This window comes from Akebia trifoliata, chromosome 6, assembly GCF_017979445.1.
Source record: "Akebia trifoliata isolate Shusen 1 chromosome 6, ASM1797944v1, whole genome shotgun sequence".
Classification (NCBI taxonomy): domain Eukaryota; kingdom Viridiplantae; phylum Streptophyta; class Magnoliopsida; order Ranunculales; family Lardizabalaceae; genus Akebia; species Akebia trifoliata.
Genome location: NC_141380.1, coordinates 26,464,277 through 26,488,280, shown reverse-complemented (window position 1 = coordinate 26,488,280; position 24,004 = coordinate 26,464,277). Strand labels below are relative to the sequence as shown.

General features: G+C 33.2%; 2 pseudogenes; both read right to left on the bottom strand.

The window, feature by feature from the left end:
* Positions 1-722: 722 nt before the first annotated feature.
* On the bottom strand, positions 723-1,443 carry LOC147400555 (dirigent protein 22 pseudogene; annotated as a pseudogene).
* Positions 1,444-19,079: 17,636 nt separating this feature from the next.
* Positions 19,080-19,756, bottom strand: LOC147400554 (dirigent protein 22 pseudogene; annotated as a pseudogene).
* Positions 19,757-24,004: the final 4,248 nt, after the last annotated feature.

The following is a 24,004-nucleotide window of genomic DNA, read 5'->3' as shown; positions in this document are numbered from 1 at the left end:
TCACTTGGTAAGAGCCGGGCTATTTGCACCCATCATTTGTGTTCATTCCATCCACCAATAATACACTTTGGATGAGATTTAAAAAGAAATTGGGTGCACTGGCACAAATGATGGGTGCAAATAGAGCAGTCCGATAGAAAACATAAGAAAACCACGTGTCATGTAAAATAGAGTGTTCCTCCAACATTTTTACCACTTCAAAGCCGGATTTCTGAGGGTGTATGGTCTAAGAGCTTCTCTACATAAAGTTATAACCTTACTAGAGAAAATTCTGAGTTTTTCAAACTAACATCATGCATCGCTGGGAGTTTCAAGATCATTAATCACAAGATCATTTTTATTTAAATTATATTAAAAAATATTAATTTAATTAAAACATAAAATGCCAATTGACTTGCTCAAGTTTTATTGTAACTCGGTTGAGATTCTATAAATAATGTCCAAGTCATCTCGTTTATCTTGTAAGATGGTGTGAAGCCTGAGATGCAGTGTAAATTAATTTGTCCCATTGTACTCAACGACACCGTGTTGATACTCACAAGAACTCGAGGCAAAAGTAAAATATTATTAATGGAAGACCAATGATTCAAGAATACATATAAATTAAACACAAGAAAGCATCTTATAAGCTCAAATTATGACAAATACATCAATAAATAAAAAATATAAAGCTCAAGAGAATTATATATTTATTTATTTATTTGAAAAAAAAAAAAAAAAAAAACCATCAATAATGGAAGACAAAAACGTCATACTCAACGATTGCATCTTGACTTGTAAGATTAAACATGGTAGTTTTAGCCTCAGCATAGCCTCTAGCAAACCTAAAAACTCCACTTCCTCCAACCACTGGCATCTCTCTCACCTCAGAGAGAATAGCATTCCTCCCTAATATGCTGAGTGTACTTCCATTATACTTCCCTTCCATGAAAGCAAAATTCAAAGCCATCAAAAACCCTATCTCACTTTGTGAAGCTGAGACATATATCCCTTGAGCTCTTCCAATGATCTTTGATGTTGAATCTGGTCCTTTTGTTAATGCATTATCCATCACTACCACCGCACCGAACACTGTATTTGATCTAATATTAGTAGTTGGTGTGGCTGCAACTCTTATTGCTGTGGCATTGGGACCACTAACGACATCGTGGAAATAAAAGTGAAGGTGAGTTAATTTCTCCCGTTTAAATCCCATTTCATTTGGATTTAGGGTTCGAGAGAAGTGGGTTGGTGGTTTTCCATCCACCACAACGATATTGGAGACAAAAAAAATTGTCATAAACAAGCAGAAGAAGAAGAAACTTTGTTTGGGGATGTTTCTGGCCATGGAGGGATACATGATGGTCTTTCAAGGTGCTTCAACAGTGGGGTGTATGTTCCATATGTTTCTCCATCTCTCTCCATACTACTATATATATATAAATGGGGTTTATGATTTCTTGACTTTGACTTTTATTAAAATAATAGTATTTGGTATAATTTACTTTATGATTTAGATCTAGATACGTCCCTTCATGCTTTAATTAAACTTTTTAGACTAGTTTAATGCCTCCTTGGCTTACATTCTCAAAACCCGTCATTTTTGACCTGTGTATCTACTTCAACTTGAAGACCGAATTAAGAATAAGAAAGGATGTATCTCTAACAATATCTAAGATGTAATTTTTTATAGAAAAGTCAAATAGAGACTGTAAGGGGTTCAGCGAAGTTGGGAAATGATGGACTCAAGCTGAAATTAAATTGGTTAAAAATAAGAATAATGATAAACTAACTCAAAAAATAAATAAATAAATACTCAACCGGGTGGAATGTGCAGAGAATCATAGATATTTTTTTGCATCTCGAGAAGAAAATCTAACGTTTCATGCACATGCCACATTAGTTGAGTATGTTGAGTAAGAATTTTTAGTCAATTTATCATGACTTTAAAAATAATTTACCATGAAAGTAGAAAATGACTAATTTTGGAAGAATCACAAAAGGATTTTAACTAACGATTGAAAATGAGGGTATTTAGGTCATTTTATCACTTATATAAAAGAGAAGACCAAGATCAAGCAGTTTCTCATCAATTTGAAAAGAGTATGTTGGAGTGACCTGAGTGGGTGACACACAAGAGACATCTTGACGTGGTAGTGTGCACATGCCCATAGATGTGTTTGATTTATTAGTCATCATGATTTGAAAAGAATACAAAGAATCAACTGTATGAAGGTTTGACTATTGTATGCATTATCATACTGGGGATCAAGTAAGAATGAGAGGACAAGTAAGAATACCAAGGTACACAAAGAATTAGTAATGGAGATAATGTAAATTATCCCTAAGAAGTATTTTGGCATAACATAAAAGGAATCCCAAAGGAGACTTTAAATTGGTAGAAATGATTTTCTCTAGGATCACTCCAACATTAATCATTTGAAAATATAAGAATATTTCAAATATTCACCTAGACATGAAGAGGTTTCTTCTTGTTATTGTTGTTTTTGTTTTTGATTTTTCCTTTTTTGATTCATAAAATAGTAGCCAAGGAGATGTGTCACTTTTAATTTTGATTATTCAAATGTCAAAATATATATAAAAAAATGAAATTGTCTATAAAATAGACTAGGTACATCATTGGACCGAGTGTGGTGTGTAGTCCAAGGAGGAAAAATCTTGCAGCTGTGACCCCACTTCAAAGTTTTACAGGAACCCTCTCTATCACACGACATGACTCTCCACATTTCGGTGAATATTTGAGATATTTATTTAGTTACAAAAGTATTGAAATATCTCGACTTGCGTGTTCTTTATCAATTACTAAGAAAAATTCTCCGATTTATCTTTCCAAAACCAGTTATCATTAGCCTCTTGAATATAGTGATGATGATGTATGAGGGCGATGTTATTTTTCATCAGTCTAATATAGGGAGGTATCTCAAATATTCATAAAAAAGTAGATCATCGTTTTATAAACATAAAGTGACCATGTGCTATGTAAAAGAAAGGGTTCATCCAAAATTTGAAGGGACGGGTCAAACACGATACAAGAATTTTGTGTATTTGGATTCTTAAAAGATTTTCCACCTTTCATTGATGATGAGGCACATTTGAAACACATTCCATTTAATTTGAGTTGAATAGTTACCTAAATCTAATGGAAGCAGATCTTCTATAGCACACAGTTCGTGTAGCATAGATCCAACTGTTGAAAGAGCCCCACATCAGTCATACAATTAGATCCCCACAATTAAAATATTGAGTATTCAATAATCATTTATTTTCATAGACATAGATCTGGAGGGAAATAACTGTTTTTTGAATTTTTTTTTTTTTTTTTAAATCAGATCTGTGTCATGATCACAAGAGGTTGAGATGCTACTTTTTTTCTAAGATAGCTCTCATCTGTTGGATATGTGCCATAGGAATTGTGTGCTACAAAGGATCCGCTTCCAAATCTAATAAAGGTATAATTGAAATTTTTTGTTTCACAATTTGATAGGTTTTTTTATCGTTAACATGAGCTATGATGGTCTCCCTTTATGGGAAGAGTCCCTCGGTTCCTTCCAAAACTCTAATTTTCATTATGAGAAGAATATCTTTTTCCCTTATTTTTTTTTTTTTTTCGAAGATGTTAAAATCAATGTTTTAGGAAACTCAATTTTTAACTAGATCTAGAAGCCCTTTGTCCCACCTCTCTTTTTCCAAAGTAAAATAGGACATTAAAAATAGAAAACATAAGAGAACTTCTATTGCCACACCAACTTTTCATTATAACACATCAATTAATCAAATTTATTATCGTGTCAAATAAGAATGAATAAGGTCAACAATTTCTCTCTTAATCATTCTCTTTTACAATTTTCGTTAGAAAGAAACCCTTGTTAAAAGTATCACATTTTTCTTCTTTAAGAATGAAAGAGAGATAGAAAGCATAAAATCTTAAATGAAAGAAAATGTCATTTCTTGATCAATCATCTAAAATCTTCATCTCAATTCAATAGGAGAACATTATTAGAAAAGTTCAAGACATTTTTGCACTGCCTTTTGCTTACCTACATGCAAAGCAATTTTATTCTAACTATTGCTCACCAAAAGCCAATTCAGTTGGACAATTACACAGCCCATGCGTGCACGAGATTTTTGCACTAACTTTGATAATCTTCTTTTTCTTCTAATCTTGACCCCAAGTCAAACTTGGTCTTACCTCTCTAACATTGATTTGTTAAGACACGTTAAGAGAGGATTACTCTTGTGCCCTTGTAGCTTTCGTCAAAACCCAAGAGGATTCATGAGATTCAATATAATTTGACTCAATTCAAGAGCTCATGATCATTTTATCCTACATAGAGAAAGCTCTAGAATTTGAGTGCAAAGACCTCCCTCCTCCCTACCCTCAAGTTGTTGGAGACTTTTTTAAGCTAAGTGGAAAAAAAAATCCAAAACTCATCCTTTAGTTACATGCCACTTATCTTATTTCTCTCTAAATCGAGTTAAAGTCAAAATCCTTGGACTATTTTAATATCCCTCAAGAATTCTATAGAATCTTGTTGTCTTTTACAATCTTATCATTTGATCATCATAATTGTTAAAATTCATGGGAGTATAAAAGACAATCAAAGAGAAGTTTTAAACTCCCAAACTTTGTCAAATTTCTTTCTCTAAACTCTCTAAACACCCCCAAAATTTTGTCCAAATAGTCTCTAACTATTCCTAGAAGCTAAAAACAATAAGAAGAAGAAAGCACTAAGGTGGGGTGTTAAATTTATATTTCTCTTTAAAGTTAAACTTCCCTTTTCTATCACCTCCCTTCCTTTTATTTCATGTACATTTAATTTCAAGCAATATAGTTTACTTCCTTTTGTTGTTGTTGTTTTTTTTTTTTTTTCCATTTGCTTGGCAAGGTTGGGTTGAGAGTTAATCCCCTAGTTGGAAGATCCTCACCACCTATATGTCCAATCTTGTTTCTAGTAGTAATAAATGATTCTATGGCTTACTTGGGTTGAGAATCCCCTATGGGAGGATCCTTATCATTACAAGTTCATGAGAACCTTCAATTCATATTACTAGCTTAAAGTTACTTTACTTCTATGCAATTTAATTTCCTAGTTTGATTTATTTTCTTGCTTTCTTTATGGCTTAAGAGCTAGAGAGTAAATCATCTATAAGGTAATCTTCTTTTTATAAGTCCATACATGCATACACATACAACTTCCAAAAGGCTATGAGTTAAGGTGTAGGTTCCTATGGGTCTATATCTAACCTTTAAAGCCAATAAAACTAGTTCCAAAGTAAAGAACATCTTTCATGCATAAGATCTTGTTCAATCTATGAACACCACCTATAGACCAAATCAATAAATAAAAATTCACACGGGAACACATGGGTAGAAATTAGTGCTTGAGGACTCAAAATGGTGGAATCCAAGTGAATTACCACCAAAATCCTAAGCCCACAAAAAAAATCTAGCAAGCATCTACTTCTAGTAGTGGCTTGCTCATTGTCTTGATTTTTCCATTTTACAAAACAGAACAATAGTTGATTTTTCCCTTAAATTCTCTATAATCCCCTCTATTTTCAAAACACAAAAAATAGTTGTGTACTTCATTTTGTAGCCATACAATGGTAACCATCTCTTGATGGTTGGGATAAGGAGCCTAACACCTTTCTTGTCCCTCAATCGAACCTCCTTACTTAGTTCTTTAGATAAACATTTTATTTACCTTAGGATATGTGAGTCACTATAAGCCCAAAAACCACAATTTCAAAACTTATTTTACGATGTCCATTCACACTCAAACTATTTGAATGGTGGCGACTCTTTAACCCACGTAAATGAGATCAAAACTTCGAAAAGTTTTGAACCTCATGTATCAACATTTTTCTAACATATATTATAATCATTTAAACTGATCTTTTAGAAAAAAAAATTTACATTATAATTGTATTTATAACTTACATGCTTAAATTATATGAACACAAAAGTTGATAGTTAGTTTAACTACAAAAATACAAAATCCTAATTGACTCGGCTAAGATTTTAAAAATATAGTCTAAGTGAAAATATGGAAGTACAATAAGTCACATAGATGTTTGATAACTTATAAAATAAAAAAAGTAGATCTTTGATAACTTAGAAGGTATGAAAGACCTTTCAACGGGATGCATCCAACAATTTTGGACAGGTCCGCTGAACTTCATCTCCATGGCCGAATGGATGGGCAATGACATTATAATATCAAAAAATGTTGATAGAAAAATCCTTTCCAAATGACAAAGTGTAAGCACAATGCATTCTTCCAATTGTATCATATCTTGTTCTCAATAGACTTTGGAATATAATTCTCTAAAGAAATTACTTAATTTAATCAGTACTGAACTCACATTCTTAGGTAACAATTTCCTCACAGCCAATGGTAGAAATTACTACATTACAACATGTGAGTCGTGGCTCTTTAGTCCTAATATTTTGCATTCTCTTATATTGATAAGTCTTGCAATATTTGAAGAATAACCATCTAGAACCTTCATACTCTTCAACACTTTACAAAACAATTATTTCTCACTCTTATCCATAGAGAAGCAAAGTAGTAGGAAGATAAGTTTTATTTGTACCAGGTAGCACTCATGGGTGAAAAGAGTATCTCACACCTATATCTACCAAGTCAAAAAGAGCTTTTAAGCTATTTTTCGACTTTCCTTCAATATTCATCAATGTACCAAGCACATTATCATAGATATTCTTCTCAATATACATTATATCTAGACTGTGTCTTAATAAATTATGTTTCTCAAATAATATACTCAATTTCTTCTAAGTATATGGCATGTTATTTTCACTCGCTTGTCGTGACTGCTTACTACCAATATGTTTACCTAATCTAAAAGTAATTTCATTGAATTGATTCAACACATCAAACTCAAACATTGGAATTGGAGCAGATCTGGACTCTACATTACCATCAAATGATTTTTTATCACATCAAAATTTTTGATCAATTGATAAGAATCGACGATGCCTCATGTAATAGTGTTTTCGACCCTTATACAAGTAACGACTGCATGTGTTCTTGTGATAGTTAGAACATAAAAGCTTCCCTTTCATACTCCAGCCAAACAAGATGGCATAACTTGGAAAATCACTAATGGTCCAAATCAATGCCGCATGCATAAAAAATGTCTCATTCATCGAGGCATCATAAGTCTATAATCCAGTTTCACATAGATCTTTTAATTCTTCTATTAGTAATCTTAAGTACAAGTCAATGTTATTTCCAAGCCCAAGGGAACTTGGAGTAAGTAATGATAGCATCATAGAAGACTGTTTTATACACATCCAAGGTGATAAGTTGTACGAAATTAGAACCACAGGCCATGTGCTATGGGCAAATACTCATTATCCAGAATGGAGTGAACCCGTCACTCATCAATCCAAGTCTAATTTTGCAAGGTTCTAAAGTAAAAGATGGGTTAATACTTGAAATCGCCTAAACCTTCGCCATCCGCTAAATAGCAGATAGAGGTCTGATTATGTATTTCAGGAATTTTTAAAGAATAGGGAGTCGTCATCTAGTTTAGGTCTAGGAACCACAGATAACTCCAAAATGGATCAAGTAAGAGAAATGGGAAAAGGGTCAGATTACAGGTTGCGGAAGGTGTTAGGCACCAAACCCACCCAATCAATTGATCGATCTTTACTACGATTCAAAAATATTTCATGGTCAACTTTCAAAGACTAAAAATCAAACCAGGGTCCAATCATCATCAAATTGCATCAGATTTACTAAACAAATCTTACGGCTAAAATAATTACATGATTTCTCGAATTTTGCATGATGGAATCCCACGATTTAATAAGGCTTATGTGGCATCAAAAAATTAATGGATCAATTCAGTCACCTTTTGACAAGTATGAATTCAATCTTTAATGCCATGTGTGCAAAAATCTGTGAGTCGACTCATCAATTTTAATCAAAGAAATTTGATTTTTTTTAAATCACCACGTGCGCCAAAATCAGTGAATTAGCCCACATATTTTAATCAAAGAAATTTGATTTTTTAATTACCATGTGCCCCAAAATCAGTGAGTTGACTCAACAATTTCAATCAAAGGAATTTGATTTTTTAAGTCACCACGTGCATCAAAATCAGTGAATTAACCCACATATTTTAATCAAAGAAATTTGATTTTTTAATCACCATGTGCCCCAAAATCAATGAGTTGGCTCAACAATTTCAATCAAAGGAATTTGATTTTTTAAATCATCACGTATACCAAAATTAGTGAATTAGCCCACATATTTTAATCAAAGAAATTTGATTTTTTTTTAATTGCCACGTGAACCAAAATCAGTGAGTTAACCAACAAATTATTAATCAAAGAAATTTGATTTTTTAATCACCATGTGCCCTAAAATCAGTGAGTCGACTCAACAATTTCAGTCAAAGGAATTTGATTTTTTAAATTACCACGTGCGCTAAAATCAGTGAATTAGCCTACATATTTTAATCAAAGAAATTTGATTTTTTAATCACCATGTGCCCCAAAATCAGTGAGTTGACTCAACAATTTCAATCAAAGGAATTTTATTTTTTAAATCACCACGTACACTAAAAATAGTGAATTAGCCCACATATTTTAATCAAAGAAATTTGATTTTTTTGAATTGCCACATGTACCAAAATCAGTGAGTTAACACACAAATTATTAATCAAAAAATTTGATTTTTTAATCACCATGTGCCCCAAAATCAGTGAGTCGACTCAACAATTTCGATCAAAGGAATTTGATTTTTTAAATCACTACGTGCACCAAAATCAGTAAATTAACCCACATTTTAATCAAAGAATTTTGATTTTTTGAATTGCCACATGAACTAAAATCAGTGAGTTGACTTACGTACTTATTTTATAGAAAATTTCGATTTTAAACTTTCAGTGTACACAAAATTAGTGAGTTGAGTCATGTGCCCATTTCATAGAAAATTTCTATTTTAACCTTCTAATGTACACAAAATCAGTGAGTTGACTCACGTGCCCATTTCATGGAAAATTTTGATTTGAAATTTTCAATGCACACAGAAATCAATGAGTCGATTCGTTGCCCAATTTCATAGAAAATTTTGATTTGGAACTTCCAAATGGACACAAAAATCAGTGAGTTGACTCGTTATTTTTTATTGAGAAAATCGATTTTAAGTTTTACGTGTACAAAAAATCAATAAGTTGATTAATATCAATGTTAGCGAGTTGGCTCATTAATATTAAAAATCGATGAATCAATCTGATAATATGAACACTCAATGAGCCATTCTATCTATTAACAAAAAAATGGGCGAATCGATCCATTAATATTTCGGAAACTTAAAGGTTACCATTAGTGCCATGTATGCCCCAAAAATCGACGAATTAATTCAAATGCATACAAAATCAAGAAACAATAAAATAAATAAAATAAATTTACCTTCACCGAGTAATTTTGGATACGTGGATTCCTTCAAAAATAATCAAATGGCTTGTGAGTTATGCCGTGCTGCGTTACTGTGGCTGTGATTTCAGTTCGTTATTAGAGCTTGATGAAGTGAAAGGAAAGCAAAGAGAGTGAGAGAGAGAGAGAGAGAAGTAGGTAAAGAGAGAGTGGGAGAGAGATGTTGGAGAAGAATGTAATGGCAAAAAAAAATGTGGTGAAAATAGGGTTGTTCGGAGAAAAAGTTAGTGGCGAAAACGTTGGGCAACAAAGGGGGCTGTAGCAAGAGGTTGCTTTTTTTTTTTTTTTAAGGACAACAAAAAAAAACATTTTTTACTATTATGAAATGATCGCTGATCTTGCTATTTTATGGTAGATTTACCATTAAACGCAAGAGAGAGAGAGAAAGGGGAGAGATCGGAGAAATGAGGGAGATGAAGTTTTAATGAAGATCTTGGGCTGTTGCATTTTTTTTATATCGAAGACCGCCAAAAATGTTTTTTTTTCTCTGTTGTTTTATGATGGTTTTTCAAAAAAAAAACGTAGAGGAATGAGAGATGGGAGAGAAGGGAGAGAGGTTGGAGATGGGAGAGAGTTGCAATTTTTTTTTAATGGAGTTTTTTCTGTGTAAGAAGAAGAAGATGGAGTAGTTTTTTTTATCTTTAGAGAGCAGCCCGAAAAAAAAAAACGTTTTTTCCTCCTCCTGATTGATCATGGTGGCTTACTCTTTATAGTCAAGAGAGAGAGATGGAAGAAGAAGTGGGGAAAAAAGAGGGAGAGCGGGGTGAGGACGTGAGGTAGAGGGGGTGTATTGGAGAAGAGGTCATGGAGAGAGAAGGAGACGTTGGTTAGCCAAAACGTGGGTCTTCCAACGGTTTATTATTATTATTATTATTATTTTCATTTTTTTTTTTTTGGAGAATAGGGGTAATGATCGCACGTTATTCGTACTATGGTCACCTCTTGCTAACAAGTCGTGATTGGTCGATGATTGATTTTATTTGGGTTTGAATTTTGATTTAAATTTTAATTTGATGTTTTAATTTAAATTTGAATTTGTATTTGATGGTTTAATTAATTTCAATTTGATTTTAAATTTTGAATTTTGATTGTTTGATTAGAATTTAAAATTTGATTGTATTATTGGTTGTTGGTCGATTTGATTTTATTTTGATTGGTTGACCGGTTCGATTTTAATTTTATTTTTTACATTTTAATTGGTTGAATGATTTTTAATTTGGTTTTCAATTTAATTTTAATTTGAGTTTTAATTAATCAATTACTTTTGATTTTGATTTTGATGAAATTTTAATCGGTCGAATCATTTTTAATTTTCATTGGATTTTGATTTTTAACTTGTTGATTTTTAATTTGGATTAAATTTTCAATTTGATTTTCAATTTGAATTTGATTTTGATTTTAAATTGGTTTCTTGGTTAAATTTTTTATTTGAATTTTATTTACTTAGGAATCATGGTCTCTATGTTAGAGTTGGATGTTGAGGGGGATTTTGGTCATTTTTATGATTTTTTGACGATTCTTCTTGAATTTCTCTGTTTTTATCGATTTTGATCTCGTTAGACTCGAAATCACATTCTGAGTGCAATAGAGGTACTTTCAAAAAATTTGAAGGTCCAAAATTTATGAAGGGTATTTTTGTCATTTTGGTGATTTTTACGAAATTTTTGAATTTTAGCGTGAGGTTTCTTTTAGTCACTATGTGAGTATTTCTAAGTTCCAAAATTATATTTTCCTAATGTAGCGAAGTCTCTAAGTTATTGAACTATGTAACGAACCTAAGTGTACGTGCTTGTTAAATCGGGTGTAAGGTGTAGCGATCCTAAGCGTGCGTAAATTTCTATGTCGAGTTGTGACGAGTAAAGGGGATGAAAAAACTAGAAACAAAAGGAATCAAGAACAGTACTCACAGGCTTTTGAGTTCTTTTATGCTGATCATTAGGAATCCATAACAATCGGGTGATAAATTGTCAAATTAGGCAAATGCAAAAATGGGGTGTCTACAATACTATCAAAATATTTTCATATTTTAGAGTCTACAGGATGACTCAACATCCCATCCTTAATGCAATCATCATCTTGTCATCTCATGACAAAAATAATTTTCGATGACATAAACAACCTTTGTAGTCTTAGTTTCAACGATAAATGACACAAAATCTTAGCAAGGGTTTTTCTTTTATCACCTAACGGGTCATCTTCCTTCCACTTTGAAACTTCACAAATGTCACAAACATCCTTATTATTAGCCTCCTTCTAATACAACATACAATCGTTGGGGCATGCATGAATTTTGTTATAATTAAGTCCTAAATCTATAATAATTTTCTTAATTTGGGTAAAATTATTGAGAAATGTAATAATCTTCGGAAGTACCTCTCTCAACAAATCAAGCAATATGGTAAATGACTTATTACTCCATCTAGTAAGGTATTTTATGTGAAATAATCTCACGATGAATGACAACTTGGTATGTTTCTTATACCCTTGGTACAATTTCTGCTCAACAACATTTACTAACTTAAAGAATTTCTCAGCATCTGCATTCTTACCATTCCTTGTTGCCTGTGTCGAAATGCTTATATCACTAGTTGTGTTGTGCATACCAAACATATCGTACAATAAATGTCTCACTTCTTCACCTCTCACATCGGGTTCAATATCCACCACATGCGTATCGAATGATGATTTTGCTATGCCTTCTTCATGAAACCACTATCTAGTATAATTTTTTATCAAAACCACCACATATCATATGATCATATGTTGTTTCTTAATCCTTATACATGACATTATTCCAATTAGGACATGGGCCTTTCAACATCTCGTTGATAGTTGTTCCGTGAGTAATTGCAAACTCAATGAAGTCTTTCACTCTTTCAATGTACTCTTGATTAAGCCTTGACTTATTAATCCAACTTTTATCCCTGAGGTAGATATAGGCAAATACTTAATGGAAAGAGGCTCCAAATACATTATTTCAATATACATTGACACATGGAAAACTCAAACTATATATATATATATATATATATATGGGTAGCGTTCAATGGCAAACTTTTTAGCAAACTTTTTGGTAAAACATTTTTCAAAACATGAGTTAGAGGTTTTGGAATGGGCTGAGTTTTGGTGAAGATGATCTCTACGGTGAGGAGATCACCCTCACCAAAAATCAGCCCATTCCAAAACTTCTAACCCATGTTTACAAGCTGAAAAATCGTGGACCGTCCATTTTTTGTAAACTATTTTTGATGGGGTTAGAAATTTTGGAATGGGCTGATTTTTGGTGATGATGATCTCCTCACCATAGAGATCATCCTCACCAAAAATCAGCCCATTCCAAATCCTCTAACTCATGTTTTGAAAAATGTTTTGCCAAAAAGTTTGCTAAAAAGTTAGCCATTGAACGCCCCCTTATATATATATGTATAAACTAAATGGAGGCGGTTCAAGGGATATATGTAAAAACAATGGTTTTTCAAAATATGGGTTAGAGGTTTTTGATTGAGCTGATTTTTTGCGAGGATGGTCACTATGTTGAGAAGATCAATCTCACAAAAATCAGCTCAATCTGAAATTTCTAAATCCATCAAAAGTGATTTACAAATTATTGGCAAAAATTGGCAAAAAATCGACGGTCCACATTCTAAATCACTTTTAATGGGGTTAGAAGTTTCAGATTGGACTGGTTTTTTTTTTTTTCGAATGATCTTCCCATCATAAAGATCATCCTCACAAAAAATCAGTTCAATCTGAAACTTCTAACCTATATTTTGAAAATTTATTAATGTTACATTGTTTTTTCATATCCCTCGATCCTGACCCAAACTAAATAGCTCAAAGATCAGTATTTGCATAGACCTATCATGCATATAAAATGAAAAAACATGTATCGAGAGATTGGAGAATTGACTTATGTAAGGTAAATAAAAAGTTTTCAAAATCATGACGAGTTATGCAACATATTTTCACTTGCATGGGTTTACAAATAGAATTAAGCAATTTCACTTACATGAGTTTTATTTTTCACTTACATGGGTTTACTAAAGATCAACCCTTCCTTAGATGCAAAATAACCCCCCCCCCCCCCCTTTCTCACAAATAATCTCCTATCTGAATAAAATGATTTAAAAAAAAAAAAAAAAACCTCTAAGCTTGACAAAAAGGACAACAATAATATTCAAAGATCCTTTGGGAGTTCAAGAGACTCCTGATCATTTTGAATAGGCCATATTGTTAATTCTTCTTTTTTTAATTTCTGATTAAACTAATAACAATATTTGACTACACCAATTGTAGACGAAACAAGAAACAAAAAGCCTACACCAAGCTAGATACAATTAGCAGCCCGTCAACAATTAATTGATAATAGAAATTAACAACAATTGTAAAAGATACGAAATTTAAATTATGTCCCTTGTGTCATAGCTCACACAGTAAGACTGTCAAAAACTCAAAGATTGGGCCCGTGATACTTGGTTAACATAATCATTATTCAAAATGATTTTATTAACAAAACGGGAAGTTCTTAAGTCTCAAATCTACAAACATGCCAAATATTATTTAAATTAGAGTGACCATGTTAAACTGACTTACAAAGAAATACTCAAATACGCTCAACTAACGTTGAATGTGCATAGAACCATAAATTTTTTTCCCCGAGATATGAAAGGAAAAAATCTATGGTCTTATGCCCATTCAACATCAATTAAGTGAATTTGAATATTTTTTTTAGTTTGTTTAGTATTATTCTTTAAATTAAAACTCCACTTTAAAAGCCTAAAGGCAAAGGGACCAGATTCCAAACAATTGGATCCATGCTTAATACTAAAAGGGAAGGAACCATCACAAATGAATAGTAAAAAATGATGAAAATTATATTTCAATGCACCTCAAATATCCACAGACAATTGACGAAAACATACAAAATCAAGAATCAACAGTACCTACATATAAAACCAACACTATACTGGAACACCGAATTACTAAATTGGAAACTATACTCCTTTAAAAGAAACCCAAGATACTTAACCAAGAAAAACAAACCATCTCCTGCATCTAGAATGAAAACACAAAACAATCAAATATATTTAACCAATTATAGAAAATCTAAATAAACAATTCGATATGACAAATCAAGCTATTAACACCACAAAACTATAAATGAAGAAACATCGAATCACAAATGCTACAAATAAAAAATCCCTTATAATCGAACAAAAAAAAACTGTCAAATCTACCACATCTCAAATCAATTACACAGAATCTAGAATTTCAGGATTGTACCTACTAATTGAGTAATATTGTTTATCTCGATCTCTAAAACTAGCAAACTTAACTTAGATTCGAACAATCTATAATGAAAATTTCCCCCAAATGTCATACAATGATAAAGAACAAAAACTTAATCCTAAACCATAAATCCATCGAAGTCAATGAGAGAAAGAAATCATAGAAATTTTGTTATAAGAACCATACATCATTCTGCGATTAGGATTCTCAAAACCTCAAAGAGCTAAGAAATCTACGATTTCGATTTTCAAATCTTTAGAAAATGTGAAGAGGAGATTGAGATGAACTTGATACAGAAAGGGAAAGAGAGAAATAAATGTTAGCAACAAACATTTTGGCAAAACATTTTTCAAAACATGGGTTAGAGGTTTTGGAATGGGCTGATTTTTGGTGAGGATGATCTCTACAATAGGTAGATCATCATCACCAAAAATCAGCCCATTCCAAAACTTCTAACCCCATCAAAAATGGTATACAAAAAATGGACGGTCCACGAATTTTCAACTTTAAACTGGGGCTAGAAGTTTTGGAATGGGCTGATTTTTGGTGAGGATGATCTCCTCACCGTAGAGATTATCCTCACCAAAAATCAGCCCATTCCAAGACCTCTAACCCATGTTTTGAAAAATGTTTTGCCAAAATGTTTGCTAAAATGTTTGTTGCTGAACGGGTATATATATATGGGCAATTCAGCAACCCTAAAGTTTGCCAACCATTTTTCAAAACATGGGTTATAAGCTTTGGAATGAGCTGATTTTTTGTGAGGATGATCTCTATGATGAGGAGATCATCCTTACCAAAAATCAGCCTATTCCAAAACTTCTAACCCCATCAAAAGTGATTTACAAAAATTGGACGGTCCATGATTCTTCAACTTGTAAAGTAGGGTTAGAAGTTTCAAAATGAGCTGATTTTTGGTGAGGATGATCTCTTCACTATAAAGATCGTCCTCACAAAAAATCAGCCTATTCCAAAACTTCTAACCCCATCAAAAGTGATTTACAAAAAATGGTGAGAGAGTTTTTCACAAAATTTCAATGATATGGGGAGAGAGGTTTTTCACAAAAGTTTGTTAGTTTTCGCGCACATGTAGGTTTTAATTTCTAATTGCCCGTGTTCTATAGAGGTGCCTATTTAGCTGTCGCTAAAAATGTGTTGTTAAAAGCAATCATTTTTATTGTGAAAGATTTGGCTTACAAAATTTCAAATCAATTAATACCTTATTAGCATCACACTTCAAGCTATCTTCACAATTGTGCCCAGTTACAGATAAAAAAAATGAGCAAATGTCCCAAATCCTTATGCTAGTGCAATTGGAAGCATTATGTATGCTATGGTTTGTACTAAACTTGACATATCACAGGCAATCAGTATGGTTAGTCGGTATATGGGAAACCCAGGAAAAGAACATTGGTAAGCGGTGAAGTAGATTTTAGGTACTTGAAGGGTACCTTGGATGTAAGCATTGAATTCAACAGGGATGTCCAAAAGAGAAGCAAAGTTGTTGATTATGTTGATTCAGACTTTGCCGGTGACTTGAACACGAGAAGATCTACTATTAGATATTTATTTACAATGGTAGGTGGACCCATTAGTTGGATATCTATGTTATAGCCTACTACAACTTTGTCTACTATATAGGTAGAATATATGACAGTCTTAAAAGCAATCTGATTGAGGGGACTTGTATGTGAACCAGGGATTATACAAGAAAATATGTTATTGTACTACAATAGTCAAAGTATAATACACTTGGCGAAGAATCAAGTTTACCATGCAAGAACCAAACATATAGATGTTCGTTTTCACTTTATTAGAGATGCAGTATCTGACAAGAAGATTATGTTGAAAAAGATTCATACAAATGACAACCCAGCAGATATGATGACTAAGTCAATTACAACAATCAAATTCGAGCATTGTTTGGGCTTGCTCAACATTCATTGATATGTGTTTTGAAGCACCCCATAATAAGCAGTGAGGGGGTGTGGAAGGGTACCTCAAGGAAGTACGGAAGATGAAGAATTTATCATTTTCTTCAAGGTGGCATAATTTAAGCCAAGGTGGAGATTATTGTGTAAATGTCTTATATTCTGTTGTACTTCACAGATCTATGGGGGTCCCTATTTTGGGGAGTTGTACTGATTTTGGTAACTCTCACTTATACAAATAGAGATCTATAGGGTTATAAAACTTAAGAGAGAAAATAGTGATTGTTCTTGTTCTATTTCGTGGACGTAGGCCCATTGTCGAATCACGTAAATCCTTGTGTCTTGTGCGATTGTGTTATCTTTGCTATTGCAATTTTTCACAAAAAGAAGGTTGGGATAGAGGGAAGATAAGGAGAATGAGGAAAGAGAGAGGGAGGTTGGCGTGGAGGGAAGAGGGGAAAAGGGAAAAAGATGAAGAAGAAGAAAAGGAAATGAGAAGGAGATGAAGAGGAAGAAGGAGATGGTTGGGGTAGAGACGAAGAAGGTTGTGGTGGAGAGAGGAAAAGGAGAAGAAATATTGGAGGGCGGTGGTTGGTGATGACAACGACGAAGAAGGAAAATATAATGGTGGTTATAGTGGTGGTGGTGATGGGGAAGAAGAAGATGAAGTTAGGATTTTGATTTGAGGATGAAAAATAAGCATGAATTTCATTTTCTCATGGTTTGGGAAGGAAAATGAAGTCTAGATTTTTTGGAACTTTTGGAGGAGGTTGGAAAATCATTTTCCATATAGAAATGCAATCAAACACATGAAAATTGATTTTCCACCCTATTTTCCATGTGCAATCAAACTTACCCTAACTGTTGATTTAAGGAAAGTATTTAAATTATCTTATCCATAAAAAATATTTAAATTCCTAAAAACAAACAAGATCTATCTGTTTTAACTAAAACAAAAAAAAAATTTAATTTTTAATTCAATTTTGATTAGGCAACAATAAACTGAATTGACTTGTTCAACTCATCTTTTCTTCAATGACGACTCAAATAATTTAAATTGGAATAATTTTTTATAAATATTTTTTTTTTGCTAAGCAATTTTTTATAAATATATATTATTTAAATTTATTAAAAACTCACGGTTATTATTACTCATTTTGGTATATTATCATTCAAGAAGGATCGGGAAATATAATGTGAACCATCACTCACATTGACTCGTTCAAGATCCATTATGACTCATCCAATATTTTGAAATTATCAACGGAACCAATAAAACTCAGCCAAATCAACTAGATTTTTGTTTTCTATGATAAAATAATTAATTTTTAATAATTAAAATATTTATTATCTTTACAAAATATAATCCCATGACTAACATCTTCTAATCCACCTTATTTTTAAAAAAATTATAATCATTTGAATATAGATTTAGTTGTTATAAATAGAGTTAAATGATTTATATAATTCATAATAGATAACTTGACGAGTCAACTCAGTATCGATGGGGAACGAGATGAGATAAATATCGAGATTTTTAAAACCATGTTATAAGATGGATTACCAAATGCTCAATCACAAGATCTTTTTTATTTTAGAGGAAAATTATTAAAATAGATTGACTTAACTGTAATTCTATAAATTTGTCCAAGATTTTCAAATTATTGATAGTCATTGAATCTCATACATGTTTACCGTAAAAAAGGATTATTCGGAGCTCTTACTATTTGCTTGGTGTTTATAAAAGGGGTCTTTGTTTGGTGTTTATGCATGCCCGTTAATTAGATTAATATTTTGACTTGGAATCATGATAGCTTTTGTTATTTGGACTGTTATCAATCAATTCTTATGCAATGATCTACTGATATTTAAGTGTATGATTCATGTGTTGTCTAGCCATCCAGGTCTTTATAAGCACTGAAGCCATAAGCTTCACTTACTCTTTCTTTGCCTCATATAGGATTTTCTTGGACAACTTAATATTATGGTCATGGTAGTTTTTGAACGTCCTAAAGTTTTTGTTTGAAAATGAAAATCATTGTTTGCAACAATGAGCCCAACATTGATATAGAAGGAAACCAAAATTATTGGTCAACCATTGTTAGTACTTAGCCCCCACTGGCAAAAAATCCAGACTCCACCCCTGGTGTAAACCATAAGAGGTGTTAATCCGTCTCGTTACTCAACAATACCATGATGACTCGTGAGATTTGAAACCATGGACGGTGGAGATCGTTTGTTTTTCATTGAGGCAAAAGTAAAATATTAAAAATATTATTAATGGAAGACAAATGATTCAATAAAACTTATAAATTAAAACCAAGAAAGCATATTTCAGCTCAAATTATTACAAATACATCAATAAATAAATAAACGAAGACAAAGCTCAATATATCTTTTTCAAAAATAAAAATAAATAAGGCATCAATAATGGAAGGCAAAAACGTTATACTCAACGATTGCATCACCAGTTGTAAGATTAAACATAGAAGTTTTAGCCTCAGCATACCCTCTAGCAAACCTAAAAACTCCACTTCCTCCAACAACAGGCATCTCTCTCACCTCAGAGAACACTGCATTCCTCCCTAGTATGCTTAGTGTACTCCCATTATACTTCCCTTCAATGAAGGCAAAATTCAAGACCATCAACAGCCCCATCTCATCACTTTGTGAAGCTGAGGCATAGATCCCTTGAGCTCTTCCGATAACCTTTGTTGTTGACTTTGGTCCTTCTGTTAATGCGTTATCGATCACCACCACTGAGCCAAATAATGTACTCGATGTATTAGTAGTTGGTGCGGCTGCAACTCTTATTGCTGTGGGGTTGGGACCACTAACAATGTCGTGGAAATAAAAGCAAAGGTGAGTTAATTTCTCGCGTTTAAATCCCATTTCGGTTGGGTTTAGGGTTCGAGAGAAGCGGACTGGTGGTTTTCTATCCACCGCTACGATATTGGAGACGAAGAAGATTGTGATGAAGAAGAAGAAGAAGAAAATTTGTTTGGGGAAATATTTGGCCATGGTGGGATGGATATATGATGGTCTTGTTTTTAAGAGTGCTTCAACAATGGGCTGTGTTTGATATATCTCTCCCTCTCTCTCCATTCTTATATAGAGAGGCAAAAATGATTTATTGACTTTGACTGTTATTAAAATAGTAGGATATGGTATGTTTCTAAGATTTTTCTTTTATGATCTACACTTGATAAAGATATTTCCCTCCAGATTTTAGTTAAATATTTTAAATTAGTGAAAATGACCTAAATTCTCTTGTCTTCAACTTTTAATTAACTTATCATTTTCAAAATCAGTCCTTTTCTACTTGGTGTAGCTACTTCAACATGACGACTCAATTAAGAATAAGAAAAGATTTATGAAGAAATCAAAAGATGGAATTTTGGATCGAATAATTAAATAATGGTTATAAGGGATTCAGGAGAGTTTGAAAGTAATAGATTGAAGATTAAATTGAATTAGTTAAAAATAGAAGTCTTTTAACTAAAGATTGAAAATGAGAGCATTTAGGTTATTTTATTTCATTTATATTTAAGAGAAGACCAACATTAACGGAGCATGTTATAATTTGAAAACTTAGAAGTGGTATCTCAAATTTTCGTCTAAACATGAAGGGCATATGGCTAAATCACCATTTTATTTTTTTTTTCCTTATAAACTATTAGTCAAAAGCAGCAGCAAAGTAATGTATCACAATTTTGACTAGTCAAATGTCAAAAAGGTATTAAAATAGATGAAATGGTCTATAAGAAGGGGCGGAGCTAATAAAGACTAAGGAGGCAGTGGGGGCACTTGCCCCTCTCCACAGAACTTTGAGACACCACTTATTTTTACATGCCCCCTTCTCCCAATTTTTTGAAGAAGAAATTGCACCTTGACTGAGCCTTTTCTCATGGTCTAATTAGAAACTATCTAAATATATTTTTCTTCAACTTATAACCAAAAAAAAAAAAAACTCTGAATTCCTCTTCAAAATTATTCAACTTCAAGTTCAGCAGTATACTATTAACTATAATTTGCCCCCACTACAAAAAATAAAAAATAAAAAAATAAAATAAAATAAAAAATAAAAAATCATGACTCCACCCCTATTTATAAGGTAGTCTATCACACCATTAGACTGTATGTGAGGTGCGGTTGAAAGAGTAAAAAACTTTGAAGCTGCCAGCCCACTTCAAAGTTTAAAAGTAGCTCTCCTATTTACGATATAAGTGGCACTCCATGCACTTTTTGGTGAATATTTGAGATAGTTCTTAAGTTTTCAAATCGGTGAAATATCCTTTGAACTCGGTGTTCATTTCTCAATTAATTAAAAGTGAAAAATCTATTAATTTTTGCCAAAACTAGTCATCTTCAACCTCTTGGATATGATAATGAAATAATGATGATAAGAGTATTAATGTCGTTGTTTATTAGTTTATTAGTTTATTTGAGAAGGCAAAGGTCAAGGGTGTACATCATCAAATTGAAATTAAAAATAATAATAATAAAGAGATATCTCAAATATTTATAAAAATGTAAATCATCATTTTGAAAACATAGGGAGACCATATTGGATTCTTAATAGATTTTTCACCTTTCCTTGATAATGAGGCACATTTGGTACTACACCTTCCACCTAAAAAAAATTGAGTTGCATCCTTGATCCTTCCATCGGCTAATCAATCGTTTCGTAGTTCCTTTGTTTCATGTCCTTTCTCATGTCACATGATCTTTTGGGCTCATAGGCTCACTGTGAGCCATGAAAGTTTGGGTCGCTCTAGGTATATAAATTGATCTACACAAAAATTGCTTTGATGGGTGATTTCTTGGTGTTCGATTTCATAATTTTTTCCATTATGTTTTTGTGAAGAAGTTCATGATATTCTAACCCCAAGGGGTTGGCCTAGTGGCAAGCTGAGCCTTGATAAGCTCCTCAAGAAGAAACCACATGAAGCTATGAATTCCTCAAGGCCACCCTCCCGGGCCTGGTTGACCCTCGACTCAACCAATTGCACGTAGGAGTTACAAAAGGAGGGAGAGTGGGATAGTCTCACCTGAAGGGTGGGATACCCACGATAAACGGAAAGAAAAAAGTTTGTGATATTCTTTTCCATGAACATTTTGATAAACTTTTTCAAAAATATGATCTATAAGACCATGTTTCCTAAAATAATAATAAATTCAATGAATAGAAATGACTGAACAAATTGATTATTTAATAGAAGAAACTACCAACCCAATCTATAAGACCACGTTTCCCATTGATTTCCTTGTGCCTGCTTTGGAGGATTTCTTTATTGGACTTACCGGCCACAAGCTACCAACCCAATTTTAAGAAAAGGAGAAAGCAAAGAAGTATTGGATAAAAATATGTTAAGGGGCTTAGGTATGATGAAAACAATACAAAAGATGCTAAAGCTCTTGTTGTCTGTGAAAGTCTCCAATACTTTAGAGAAATCTTGGAAGTTGAAAGGTGATGTAAGGACTTTATTTTCTTCCTTCGAAATTTCAACAATGACATTAGGGAAAGCATGATTGACTAGAAATTAGTTAAAAGACATTTTTATTTTGAATTGAGATAGTAAAAGCAGATATGAACTCACTCTCAATAAGAGTCAAGGTTTTAAATCTTGCCTGAGAAGGAAATGCCTCAAAGCAATAAGCTGTGAGGAGATATTCATTTATAGACAGAAGATAGTAGCTGTACAATTACAAAAATGGAAACAAATATACAAGGAAAATAAACTGCTATAATATTGGAGAATCACTGATATCTTGGTCATAATCAGAGGAATCAGATTGTCCTCTAATATCCCCTCTCAAAGTTGGCGTGGTAGAAAGAGGAAATACGCACAACTTGCCACGATCCAATAAAAAATGCAATTTGGACACCCTTTTCTGAAAACATCGGTCAGCTGTAGGTGTGATGGGACAAAGCCGAAAGTAGTAACCCTTCGAGCAACAAGTTCCCGAAAGAAATGATAGTCAATATCAATATGTTTGGAGCGATATTTGGTGACTGGGTTGGAAGCAATGAATATGGCACTATTGTTGTCGCATAAGAGTCTCGGAGGAGAAGGGAGGGTGATATGGAGTTCTCGAAGAAGTTGAAGTGTCCATGAGAGTTCCGCAGGAACAGAGGCAAGAGCTTGGTACTTGGCCTCAGCACTAAAGCGTGCAACGGTAGTTTGCTTTTCAGAGCACCATGAAATTAAATTATGACCAAAATAAATAGCAAATTTGGTTGTTGATCGCCGAGTGAAGGGACAGCCGGCCCAATCAGCATCAGAATAGTCGAGCAAAGTCTGAGAGGAATCCCGTGAGAGTTGCAAGCCATAATGGTAGGTTCCTTTGATATAGCGTAAAATACGCTTCAAGGCTTTAAAATGATCAACGGTGGGAGCATGCATTTATTGACATATGGAGTTAACACTGTAGGATAAATCCGGCCGCATAAGAGTCAAATATTGTAATGCGCCAGGTAGAGAACGAAACTGTGTAGCATCTGAATAGAAAGTACCAAAATCAGTTAGATGAGATCCCACCAAAAAAGGAGTTGAGATAGGTTTGGAATCCACCATTTCTGCTCGAGTCAACAGATCAAGCGTATATTTAGCTTGGCTGAGAAAAAGACCCTTGTCATTTCTAACAACTTCAATCCTCAAAAAATAGCGTAGATCACCAAGATCCTTCATGGAAAATTCTTTGGCCAGCCGATCAATGAGAGAACACAGCATAGAAGAATTACTTCTCGTTATTACCATATCATCGACATAAAGGAGAAGATAAATAACACCATGAGGACTATGATAGACAAAGAGAGAGGAATCAACACGACTAGCAATAAACCCAATACCAAGCAAGAATTGGTTGAAACGCTAAAACCATGCGCGAGAAGCCTGTTTAAGGCCATAAAGAGCACGTTGTAAACGACAGACATGAGTTGGGAATTGTGGATCAATGTAGCCTGGGGGTTACTCCATATAGACTTCCTTAGAGAGAAACCCATGAAGGAAGGCATTTTTTACGTCAAGTTGACGTAAAGGCCAATAATTCATAGCAGCAAGGGACAAAATAATGCGAATAGAAGCAGGTCGAACAACGGGACTAAAAGTTTCTTCAAAATCAATGCCATGTTTTTGAGAAAAACCTTGCGCCACTAGACGAGCTTTGTGACGCTCACTTTCAAGCAGGGGAACAAACTGACGACGCCACAAGAGATAATTTGTGGGAGTGAGTTTGATGGTCACCATGTGAACCATTGTATTGAGCGGAAGTAGAGAAGTGCGGGATTCAGCCATGGAAAAAAAAACAACAA